This window comes from Anolis carolinensis, unplaced genomic scaffold (assembly GCF_035594765.1).
Source record: "Anolis carolinensis isolate JA03-04 unplaced genomic scaffold, rAnoCar3.1.pri scaffold_80, whole genome shotgun sequence".
Taxonomy (NCBI): Eukaryota; Metazoa; Chordata; class Lepidosauria; order Squamata; family Dactyloidae; genus Anolis; species Anolis carolinensis.
Genome location: NW_026943889.1, coordinates 22,545 through 35,732, shown reverse-complemented (window position 1 = coordinate 35,732; position 13,188 = coordinate 22,545). Strand labels below are relative to the sequence as shown.

Genomic DNA, 13,188 nt, shown 5'->3' with positions numbered 1-13,188 from the left:
CTCGTGAGAATCTTTGGGGAGTCTCACATCTGGTCTCAGAGTTAGCTTTCGGTTCTGATTCCCAGAGAACTGCTTCGGCGGGAAAGCTAGACTCTATTTAGGTGTTTTACCCGCGTAGTAACTTCGCGGAGTCAATTCGTCAGCCTACGGAGCGAGTTGTGTCTGGACAGCGCGCTCCGGTTCAAGCCTCGCTCCTGCTCAAGCCTTGCCTTGCTATCCAGCCTTCGCCTTGCTTCCCAGCCTTTGTTTATCTACGGACTTTGCCTTGTTTCCCAGGATCAATCCTTGCCTTGTTCCACGGATTTATCAAGTTATTCCACGGACCTTGTTCTTGTTCTTAGTTACCTTGTTCCACGTTCAAGCCTTGTTTCAAGTATCAAGTTATTTCCTAGCCTCGCTCAAGTTTCATGGACTAAAGGACCTTGTCATCTCCCCTCACTTTGCTTGGCAAAGTGAGTGTTTCGGTTATTGGATTACAACTTTGGACCTTAATATTTCTTATTGGACATTGCTTTTTTGGACTAATTCTGACCTTTCCTGGAAGGTCTAATTCTGGACTATTTTCTACACTTGTTTTTATTAACTTTATATATTCCTACAATAAAGATATTAGATAGATTCTGGCCTCTGTGTATGGTTATTGGTGCTCTGCAGCCTGGGTCGTGACATAAGCAGAGGCTGGATGGCCATCTGTCGGGGGTGCTTTGAGTGTGCTTTTCCTGCTTCCTGGCAGGGGGTTGGACTGGATGGCCCTTGAGGTCTCTTCGAACTTTATGATTCTAAAAGTATTTTAAAACAAAAAAGTTCAATGCATAGAAACACAAATGAGGCCAGTCAAAGGTAAGATTGTTACATTCACACTGAAAAAAAGATAACTTGTTCTTTTCTCAGAAGATGAATAGACTCCTCTTCATGGGTATAAATAATAGTTCTTGTGTCTTTACTACAGGTGAGTAGACTCCATATCCTTGCAAATAACTTCATCACATTGAAGCAGGGAAGTGCAGGGCTCAGTCTGACTCAGTGTTGGAACGAAACGGATGGTTTTCCTACCTGCATCACACTGCAAAAGGTGTCAGTGGCACTCAGCCTTCTTTCAGGACATTTGCCCTCACACTTGAATCTCTAGGCACCGCCCACCATCCCTCCCCTTCCTGCTTTTTGTGGGGAAAAACCTCTCAGCTCTTCCATGTTTTCAACTCCGGACGCAAGGAGGGTTAGGGAAGGGAAAGCGGCGATGCTCTCTCTCTCTTTGGCCAAGATGATACAGCCGCCTCCTTCTCCTTGGTGCTAATTGCTACATAATGTTCTTGTGCATTGAAGAGCTTTTCCTGTCAATTTGTTGTAAAACGGGATGTTTTCGTTCTTAATTTGTAAAACCATAACGTAATTCGATGTTTAATAGGCTTTTCCTTAATCCCTCCTTATCATCCAACATTTTGGCTTATCCAACATTCTGCTGGCCCGTTTATGTTGGATAAGCGTGACTCTACTGTAATGGCATTTAAAATGGGTCCCGACTGCATTTATTCTCCAGTGCAGATGCATCCTGAAAAGGGTGTGAACGTTGGGAAACTATAACTCCCAGGACTGCACAACATGGAGACATGGCACAATAATAACAACAAGAACAACAACATTTAAAATGAGTCCTGACTGCATTTATTGTCCGGTGCAGATACATCCAGTGAAGGGTATGGACCTTGGAAAACGATGACTCCCAGGACTGCACATAATACCCAACCCCAGATCAAAAGGCAGTCTGGCAAAATGGCACTACCGAGAAGAATCCTCCACCTTGTGTGACTGTGGAGCAGAACAACTCAGCACCTGTATGCTTGCCCACAATGCCCTGCCTCATGCACAGAGGGAGAACTGTTTAAAGCTACAGACAATGCAGTCACTGTTGTCTGTTTTTGGTCTAAAATTATTTAGCTGCTTGTGAAACCTTTTTTTTAATTATCAGTTTTATACTTATTTATATATGCTATGCTTTTGACCCATAAATATATATCTCTATATATCTATATAACTATACTAGCTGTGCCCGGCCACGCGTTGCTGTGGCGTTGTCTGGTGGTGTTGGTGAGAACTTGTTGAGGTAGTGGTGGTATTGAGTGTCTGTTGTATGGTTGTCTTTATGTTTAGTATGCATTTGGTTGTTTGTGTATTGTGAAAGTGGTGAGGGTAGAGGGGGTCTATGTCCCTGTGTAGTATTGTATAGTATTTATACGTTGTCCATGTGTTGTGAATGCTTGGATTGTGTCATGCTGCACAGTAGAAAGGGTTGGGCTGGATGGCCCTTAGGGGTCTCTCCAAACTCTTGGATTCTATGCTTCTATTATTATTATTATTATCATCTTCATCATCATCATTATTATGTAGAGGCTGGATGGCCATCTGTCAGGAGTGCTTGGATTGTGTCCTCCTGCATGGTAGAAGGAAGTTGAGCTGGATGGTCCTTAGGGGTCACTCCAAACCATAGGATTGTATGATGTTGTTGTTGTTGTTGTTATTATTATTAGTAGTAGTAGTATTAGTATTGAGAGGCTGGGTGGCCATCTGTTGGGAGTGCTTGGATTGTGTCCTGCATGGCAGAATTGGGTTGGACTGGATGGCCTTTAGGGGTGTCTCCTAACTGTCTGATGCTATGATTCGATGTGTATTATTATTGTGCAGATATTGGATGGCCATCTATCAGGAGTGGTTGGATTGTGTCCTCCTGTATGATTATAAGGAAGTTGAACTGGATGATCCTTAGGGGTGACTCCTAACCTTATGATTGTATGATGTTCTTCTTCTTTTTCTTCTTCTTCTTCTTATTATTAAAGTAGAGTCTCACTTATCCAACATACACGGGCAGAATGTTGGATAAGTGAATATGTTGGATAATAAGGAGAGATTAAGAAAAAGCCTATTAAACATCAAAATAGGTTATGATTTTACAAATTAAGCACCAAAACATCATGTTATACAACAAATTTGACAGAAAAAGTAGTTCATTACACATTAATGCTATGTAGTAATTACTGTATTTACAAATTTAGCACCAAAATATCATGATATATTGAAAACATTGACTACAAAAATGCGTTGGATAATCCAGAACGTTGGATAAGTGAGACTCTACTGTATTATTATTGAGAGGCTGGGTGGCCATCTGTTGGGTGTGCTTGGATTGTGTCCTCCATGGCAGAATTGGGTTGGACTGGATTACCACAATAATTATTTCATATTACAGTAGAATCTCACTTATCCAACATTCGCTTATACAGTGTTCTGGATTATCCAATGCAGTCTGCCTTTTAGTAATCAATGTTTTTGTAGTCAGTGTTTTAAATTCATTGTGATATTTTGGTGCTAAATTTGTAAATACAGTAATTACAACATAGCATTCCTGAGTATTGAACTACATTTTCTGTCAAATTTGTTGTATAACATGATGTTTGGTGCTTAATTTGTATAATCATTACCTAATTTGATGTTTAATCGGCTTTTCCTGAATCCCTTCTTATTATCCAACATTTTCACTTATCCAACGTTCTGCCGGCCTGTTTATGTTGGATAAGTGAGACTCTACTGTATATTTATAATCTTATATTATCTTCTTAGAACTGGGTTATATGAGGCCCCTTCTACACAGCTGTATAAAATGAACACTGAAGTGAATTATTTGTCAGTGTGGACTCAAGATAATCCAGTTTAAAGCAGATAATATAAAATTATAAATGGGTAATATAGCTGTGTGGAAGGGCCTTGAGTCTACACTGCCATATAATCCAGTGAAAATCAGATAATCTGTATTTTATAGGCAGTGGGGAAGAGGCCTGAGGCCTAACTGTGCCCGTCCCCTGGGCAGAGTAGGTTGCTAGGAGACCAAGTGGTCAGAGTTGGCAGCAATTGGATAAAAAACAATTATTCGTTTCCCTCTTAGGACTTTATTTTTCTTTTCTTTTTGTTGTATAACCGTAGAGGCATGGATGAGGGGTTGTATTGCCAAGTTTAGTGTTTCTGGGATGTGTAGTTTTGTTGTTTTGTCCTAGGCCGAATTTTTTTTATCCTTTTATATATATAGATCTGTATGTATATGTATATATAAACACAGATATTGATTGTGACAGTAGAGTGGGCCCTTTAATCTCCTTTCTTAAGGTTGGAGATGGAGAATTACAGGGGCTTTCAGTATCCGCTGGGGTTTGGTTCCAATCCAGGCCTGTAGCCACAAGAATTTTTTGGGGGGAGGGTTTGAAATCTCTCCCCCCCCCCCCCCCCCCATGATGTTCAGGCCAGTGTCTTCTGATCTGGCACGAGACCTCAACAAGGCCCTGAAATGACCATCATTGAGCAAAGGCAATGGGTCCTGAACCACTTGTTCTCTATTGTTCACCTGCGTGGCATTTCTTCTTTCTCTGGCAAGGCCATGCTGTATGGCTGTGTTCCAGAAGCATTCTCTCCTGACGTTTCACCCACATCTATGGCAGGCATCCTCAGAGGTTGTGGGGTCTGTTGGAAACTAGGCAAGTGGAGTTTATGTATCTGGAAGGTCCAGGGTGGGAGAAAGAGCTCGTGTCTGTTGGAGGCAAATGTGAATGTTGGAATTGGCCACCTTGATGCGCATTGAATGGCCTTTCAGCTTCAAAGCCTGGCTGCGTCCTGCCTGGGGAATCCTTTGTTGGGAGGCATTAACTGGCCCTGATTGTTTCTTGTCTAGAATTCTCCTGCCTGAGGCAAGTGTGAATGTTGCAATTGGCCAGCTTAGCATTGAATGGCCTTTCAGCTTGAAAGCCTGGCTGCTTCCTGCCTGGGGAAATCTTTTGTTGGGAGGTGTTAGCTGGCCCTGATTGTTTCCTGTCTGGAATGCCCCTGTGTTCTGAGTGTTGTTTTTTTTTTTTTTACTGTCCAGGTTTTAAGAGTTTTTCAACACTGGTAGCCAGGTTTGGTTCATTTTCATGGTTTCCTCCTTTCTGTTGAAATTGTCCCCATGCTGCTGGATTTCAATGTGGGCAAAACGTCAGGAGAGAATGCTTCTGGAACATGGCCATACAGCCCGGACAACTCAGGGCAACCCAATGACTCCGGCCAAGCCTTGGAGAAGACATCGTCGCTATTGCGTGGGGCTCACTTTCGGGCCAGGTTTCCTTATGGAGCGGGGTTGCCAGCCCTCGCCTTCCTCTGAGGCCGAGAGAGCGTGACTGCCCAGGGCTCTTCCTCCTGGTTCCCAAAGGCTGAGGGGAGGGAGGAGGGGAGGAGGGAGCCACAAGGGCCCCACCCGAGGCCCCCCCACGGCCCCCCTCCTTCCCCGCCCCCCTCAAGCCTTCTCGCCCTCACATCTCGCGAGATCCTGCCACGAAGGGCGGGATCTTTGGGCGGGACACCGTTGAAGAAAGCGGCGCCAAGGAGAAGCTCTGTCTGTCTGTCTCTGTCTGTGTGGCGCTGAGGTGAGGCGGGGCCTGTTGGGGAGCCTTGAGAGTCCCCTGAGTCTGTGGCCTCGCCCTCTTCCTTCTCGGCCTCCTCTCTCTCCCTTTCCTCCCCGAGGGAACTCGGAAGTGTGTCTCTGTCTCGCTTCCTCCTCTCGACAAACCCGTGAGGAGAATCCAGTCGAGGGATCTTTCCTTGGGGTGGATTCACCCGCCTCGCAGGCACCTTAAACCAATGGGGGAAATCCTGTCACCGAGCCACTGAAACGGGGAAAAGCCTGCCGTTTCTTTCCCGTTTTCCTTCATCATCCTCAATGCTGAAGAGATGCTGGTTGCCTGGAAAGGGACTGCTTTTCTTTCAATGTGCTGTTGAAAGATTGATTCAGATGGACACCTCAAAGTAGCCGGGATTGCATTCTGTAAACTGGTTTTCATAAATATACAGTAGAGTCTCACTTATCCAACACTCGCTTATCCAACGTTCTGGATTATCCAACGCATTTTTGTAGTCAATGTTTTCAATATATCGTGATATTTTGGTGCTGAATTCATAAATACAGTAATTACTACATAGCATTACTGCATATTGAACTACTTTTTCTGCCAAATTTGTTGTCTAACATGATGTTTTGGTGCTTCATTTGTAAAATAACCTAATTTGATGTTTAATAGGCTTTTCCTTAATGCCTCATTATCCAACATATTCGCTTATCCACCATTCTGCCGGCCCGTTTATGTTGGATACGTGAGACTCTACTGTATGTCTATTTAGTGTGTTGTCGAAGGCTTCCTTGGCCGAAATCACTGGGTTGTTGTGCATATTCCGGGCTGTATGGCCATGTTCCAGAAGAAGCATTCTCTCCTGACGTTTCGCGCATATCTATGGCAAGCATCCTCAGGGGTTTGGAAGTACAGTAGAATCTCACTTATCCAAGCTAAACGGACCGGCAGAAGCTTGGATAAGTGAATATCTTGGATAATAAGGGCGGATTAAGGAAAAGCCTATTAAACATCAAATTAGGTTATGATTTTACAAATTAAGCACCAAAACATCATGTTTTACAACAAATTTGACAGAAAATGTAGTTCAATAGGCAGTGTTGTTATGTTGCAATTACTGTATTTACGAATTTAGCACCAAAATATCACGATATATTGAAAACATTGACTACAAAAATGGCTTGGATAATCCAGAAGCTTGGATAAGTGAGAATGTTGGAAAACCAAGCAAGGGAGGTTTATGTATCTGTGGAAGGTCAAGGTGGGAGAAAGGACTCTTGTCTGTTGGAGGCAGGTGTGAATGTTGTAATTAATCGTGTAGATTAGCATTCATGGTCTTGCAAGCTTCATTCCTGCCTGGGGGAATCCTTTGTTCTGAGGTGTTTGCTGCCCCTGTTTGAATCATATCTGTATTTCCTCTGATTTCTGAGTGTTGTCCTTTGTTTGTGTTCAGATGATAGAGTCTTTGAATTCTGGTAGCCAGATTTTCTCCATTTTCATGGTTTTCTCCTTTCTGTTGAAATTTTCCATGTTTGTGGATTTTAATGGTTTTTCTGTGTAGTCTGACATGATAGTTGTTAGAGTGGTCCAGCATTTCTGTGTTCTCAAATAATATACTGTGTCCAGGTCCAAGAAGATCCAACCAGTCCATCCTCCAGGAAATGATGCCCATCTGCTCACAGGAGGGAAAGATACTAGAGGCAAAGATGAAGTATTTTGGCCACATCATGAGAAGACAGGAGAGTTTGGAAAAGATCATGATGCTGGGGAAAATGGAAGGAAAAAGGAAGAGAGGCCGACCAAGGGCAAGATGGATGGACAGTATCCTTGAATTGACTGGTATGAACTTGAAGCACCTGGGGGCTGCGATGGATGACTGGGAGCTCTGGCATGGACTGGTCCATGAGGCCACAAAGACTGTGTGAATGAAGAAGTAGTAGTCCAGGTTAGTTCCTCAAGTGCTCTGCTATGGCTGACTTCTCTGGTTGAGTTAGTCTGTGTATTTGTATTCATATATACATATTGTCAAGAGTCAGATGCCAATTAGTGAACAAAAATAGAGTTTATTCAGCAGATAAGCCAAAAAGTAATGTTAACACAGAAAAAACCTTGAAACACTTCACTATCAGTGCTTCAAGAGCAGTTCAAACAAAAATATAATTCAGCAACACAAGCAGGTAAAAACAAAGCTAAACAAACTTAGTACAAACTGCACTTTCTGAGTCCAAGCCCTGCCAGCCGGCTCTGTAGTTTTCAAAGGAACAGTTCCCAAAAGAAAACACCAAATTGGTCAGGAAACAAACAAACAAACTAAGAATGCAGTAGACTGCTTCCACAATGTGGATAAAGCCGAAGGCTCCAAAAGGATGGTGAAAAGACGTCGTCCGGGATTCCAAGGTCAGGTCAGGAGATAACAGCGGTGTCCAAAGAGCAAGCCAGGAGTCAAAAGCCAGTAGTAGTCATAAATCCCAGGGCGAAGGCAGTAGCAAGGTCAAATTCCGATCCAAGGTCTGAAGAGGGTGCAGTCATCCAAAACAGGTCCACGATAAGACACAGCGAGAGCCAAGCTAGGTGATAACAGCAGATTCAAATCGTAGTCCAAGTCCAGTCTTCATGGAAACACAGAGATCCCAATGGCGCCTCAGCAACACCTTGCCACACGCAAAGTGCAGTGGCCAAACATTCCCATTTTATTCCCCTTCCTCCTGGGTGACCAAACACTCACACCCAAACACCAGGTGTCCCAAATCTACTCAGAGTCTGAGCTCCACACAGCTAGAGCTCGTGGATCTGGAGTACCTAGCAATTCGTCGGAGTCCCAATCATCCTGCTCACACCTAGCCCCATGAACACTTAAAGAACCATCCTCCCTTCTCCAAGCATCCCAATTGGGATCAGCTCCTGCAGAAACCCCAGGTTCAGAAGTATCCATAGACCCCAAATCCCCAGACATCTCCAGTGGCTGTGCCCATTCAGTGCCCGCTTCCCCAGCCACCACCTGTTCCTCAGCATCCATCTCCCCATCTGAATCTTCCTCAGAAGATCCCCCATATAGCTCTCTAAGTCGCTTCCTGTGCAACTCCTCCAGTGAACCCTCATCACGAGGGTTTTTTCTTCCTCTTCGAATTCCATCCCCATCAACCATAATCCCCGAAGGCGCAGTCACAACACATATTGTGCGCCACTTTGTGCTGGTCATGGACCATAATTTGCTTGTTTACTATATATATATATATATATATATATATATATATATATATATAGAGTAAAGGTTTCCCCATGACATTAAGTCTAGTCAAATCCGACTCTGGGGGATGGTGCTCATCTCCATTTCTAAGACAAAGAGCCAGCATTGTCCATAGTAGGAATGGTTTTGCTATGCTCAAACTTTGTGTTACACAGTGATCAGCTCAGTTTTATTTTTGCAGTTTGGGATCAAACATTAGAAATATAATACATATATAATACACACACACACGAATGTATTATACAAATATATGGTTGCACTCTGGTTTTTCCTATGGCTGCAGTCCTAGAAGGAAATCGCAGAGCCACGCAGAACGTGGTTCTGTGCAAACACAAACAAAACCATCTCCATTGTAGTCTCACATTTTGTCAGTATAATAAATCCACATGGTGCTTTGTTGTTCAGGGAAGAAACAAGCTGTGTTTGTTGTTCAGTTGACTTTTGCTCTTTCCCCTGATTGTTGTGGGGAACAAACCAGAAGTGATACTTTCTATTTTGATAAATTTCAGCATGGTGTTTCAACCAGGTTCAGTAAACTATTACTGGAAAGCCCAAATTTGAAGCATGGTGGTATCCAACTGTTCTGCCTCCATGCTGAACTAAATGAACTGGAAGGAACCATAGCACAAAGGACAGATTGGAGACTGTATTTGGTGAAACAAAATATTTTATTAATAGACAAAATTGATCTCTTTTCCTCTTGTTGCCACTATGAAGTCTCTTGTGAGGAAATAAATATTTAAGTCTATGCAGTTCTGGATAGATATTGCCACAGAGTATAAAGTCTTGTTATGACTAGATTCTTTGTATCTTTGAGATGACTTCAATGCAATGTTGACATGGCTTTCTTTATTGCCGTAGTCTATGGCTTTTAATCTAATTTGAATACAGTTCCAACGTGATGTGAATTTCTGTGATCCTTTTACTTCCTACACTTCCTTCCAGTGCCTCACCAACTGACAAAATCTAACTGACAAAAAATAACTGCCATTTCAGGCTGGCAAGAGCCAAGGCTAAACTCCACCCCTTTAGAATCTTAAAGAGGCAGGGCAGCAGGTAATGTTTTGCCTCCTCGTGGCATGAGACCAACTGTTCTGATTTGGAAGGAACCATCCTACTTACTCACATATGTCAGTTGTTTTTAAAGCATCCCAGGTGTTTTTGCCTACTTTCCCTTTTCATTTCTGTCCTCAGCTTGCTCCAGTTGGTGCAAACTCAGTTCAAAATGCCAAAGAAGTTTGCTTTCTATTAACTCAGCAGAGGGAACATCTTTTCCCTCCTAGGAGGCTCGGGCAAAAGGAAACTGCTTCTGGGATGCACCCACACTGTAGAATTTAATGCAGTTTGACAGCAGTTTAACTGCTACGATGCAATGCTATGGAATCATGGGAATTATAGTTTTACAAAGTCTTTAACTTAATCTTCCAGAGTGCTGGGACCTCTGCAAACTACAACTCCCAGGTTCAATAGCACTGGACCATTAATCCTTTATTGTCTTACTATGTATCCTTCAAACTAAGTAACATAATTTCCGGAAGCTCAGTTTTGTTAATTTTTCCGCCAACATTTAAATGCTGTAACTACCTCAATCTGACTGGAGAAAATAGTATGCTTGTTTTTATAAACAGGTTATAGCATAGAGATGAGCCATCCTTTCATAATTATATGCAATGATGGCATTCTGATTCCATGTTAACTGCTATTGTATTATTACTCATAACTTTTACAATTATTTAGTATTGGTGTTTTAATGTTGTTCTGTGTTTTTAAAGATATGTATTTAAATCGTATTGTTTTATTTGTATATTTTAATGCTGTACCCTGCCTCGAGCTCTGAGGACAGGTGTGTAGAATCCTGTTTTTTGAAAAAAGATCAGGTGTATTTTAGAAATAATGGAGAACAGCTTGCCTGAGCTCTAGAGAAATACTACTAGCTAGACAATTCAATAACAGGTTAGGAGGAGAGATACCTCGTAGGTTGATCTGCTATAAGGTTGCAGTGTCTGTTGTTTACACACTGCATCAATTTGTAGAATATAAATGAGTTTTTCAATAATGTCTTAAAAATGGGAGGCTTTGCTCCAAAAGACAGCTTATAAATAAATGAAGGAGCCAAGAGAGTGTTTAACAGCCAGCTTTTCCACCTGAGGCTGCTTTAAAGACTGCAGGTTATTGTTATAGTTTCACAGTTTTGTTTGTAAATCACTATGGGGTTGCAGAAAGCAAGGTATAACAAATAGTTAAATTAGAACTAGCTTTCATTAGTAGTCTTATATGAGAGTTAGCAATATAGTGGGAAAGAGACAAGACCTGTTTGATGCACAGCTAGAAAAAACGCTCTGAAATAATAATAATAATAATAATAATAATAATAATAATAAATAAAACTTTATGTATATACCTCCCTATCTCCTCAAGATGACTCAGGGCGGTTTTCAACATAGCAAAACATTCAATTGCCAAAAAGAAAGCATACAAAAAATTAAACATAGTAAAAATAATAAACATAAAACAAGAACATACAATTCAAAACAATCACAAAGATTAAAATCCAGTTACAATATGCTGTAACAAAACATGATGGTAAAAAGATGATGCTACCATGTTGTGGGGTTCAATGAATGTATAATAGCATTCATCTTTTAAATAATCTTATCATTTTGCAGCTGTTAAAGGAGGAAAAACACATATAAAGGAAACTCAAAAACCACCAAAACCATGCAAAGCAGGTGACATCTTTAAAACAGACCTATGATCAGGTAAATATTACACATTTAATTTGACAGTTATACTTTTTGCTCTAGAGCAGGGCTTAAACTTCTTCCACTTGTAACCCATTTCCAGGTATATAGGTATGTAAAGTAGGTGTAAAAATCAAACATTGTTTGTTGTTGCTAGCAAATTTGTGTTAATGGGTGAAGCTCAGAAAAAAGAAACCCTTTGTTGTTGCCATTTTTTTCATGACTGTGTCATTGATCTAAGGGGGTCAGAAGCCACTGTTTAAGAATCAGTGCTCTAAAATTAACGGAATTGTTCAAAACACTTATAAAAGACTGCAGTATCTTTAAAAACCATAAACGTTTTTAATGGCACTGCAAGTAAATTATGCTTCTAGAAACAAATTGGTGGATAGAAACTATAAGTTGAGAACGAAAGTTGACTGAACGGGGATAATATGTTTTCCGCCTCTGCCTCTTTCTGTTCTTCTAGAGTTCAGTTGTGAAAATGAAATCATATTGAGTATGATGTAACTCTTCTGGTTGCAGGAAAAAATGCGGTTTTCATGAAGAGTTTGTTCATTATCTTAAATATGCCTTAATAATCTACAAACGGGAACCTGGAGTGGAACAAGTGATTAATTTTGTGGCCAAGTTCATTGCTTCCCTTTATGAGCCATTAGAAGATGAAGAGGAAGAAACAGAAAATTTGCTTCTGAATTATTTGTTCTGCTTTCTGCTTGAGGTACTTTACGAAAATCTGATAATGGATAGACATTTTGGTAATACAGAAGGAGCAACCCTACACCTGAACCTGGAATTTTCCAAAATCTACAACTTTTTGCAAGTCAATTGCCTGTTTCTACCTTTGAGCCAATAGCTGTGAAGCACTTGATCATTATTTCACAAGGCAGACTAAAGGTGTTTCTGGATGGTATCAGCCATGCAGCCAAACCGGGATGGAAGGAGTGAGGGCCTCATTCAAGCAGAGTCCTTTGGTTCACAGGGTACCCTGACTAGGGGAAAAGGAGGAGTATGGACGCACAATGGAAACAGCAGTCCAAGGCAGAAGTCATGGAGACGTTGTGTGAGCGGCTGAAGAGGGAGAGTTATTATATTTATGTATACACTGTTTTATCTCTCCCAAAGGAGACTCAGAGTGGCTTAACATAAAAGCATTTGCATGCAATTTAAAATACACAATTATGCAAATAGAGGCACTCTCCAGCCAGAAAGCCTTTCAGGAACTAAATGCCTTTTCCTCTCCTAAGTGGAGGTCCCCGTTCCTGCGCCCAAGACGAATCTGCCTGTACCTGTGGGTAAAGTTAAAGGTTTTCCTCTGACATCAAGTCTAGTCGTGTCCGACTCTGGTGCTCATCTCCATTTCTAAGCCTAAGAGCCAGGGTTGTCCGTAGACAGCTGCTAGGTCGTGTGGCTGGCATGACTGCATGGAGCGCTGTTACCTTCCTGCCAGAGGTCCATTGATCTACTCACATTTGCATGTTTCTGAACTGCTAGGTTGGCATAAGCTTGGACAAACAGCGGGAGCTCACCCCGCTGCCTGGATTTGAACCGTCGACTTTTTGGTCAGTAATTCATCCGATCAGTGTTTTAACCTGCTGCACCATCGGGCGCATCCCTCCCTCTATTTTCCAATACGAACTCACCTTATTCTTCTAGATCATCAATAACTAGACTTTGTTCTTCACTAAAAGAAACAAAAAAAATATGTTAGTACGTAACACCCAAAGACCCCCCTAGCCCAAAAAAAGGCCCAACCCACACCCAAAAAGTGAGACGAAGTTCC

The 13,188-nt window shown here is 41.8% G+C and overlaps 1 long non-coding RNA gene across 3 annotated transcripts; it reads left to right on the top strand.

Moving 5' to 3' along the window:
* Positions 1 to 4,335: 4,335 nt before the first annotated feature.
* On the top strand, positions 4,336 to 12,168 carry LOC103280297 (uncharacterized). Of its 3 annotated transcripts, none has more exons than XR_010001679.1 (4): positions 4,336 to 5,438; positions 7,044 to 7,362; positions 11,331 to 11,423; positions 11,931 to 12,168. It is a non-coding gene; the product is annotated as an uncharacterized LOC103280297 (long non-coding RNA). The 3 variants fall into 3 exon arrangements; XR_010001680.1 differs by lacking the exon at positions 4,336 to 5,438 and adding an exon at positions 5,446 to 5,618; XR_001730771.2 differs by lacking the exon at positions 4,336 to 5,438 and having other exon boundaries at positions 6,620 to 7,362.
* Positions 12,169 to 13,188: the final 1,020 nt, after the last annotated feature.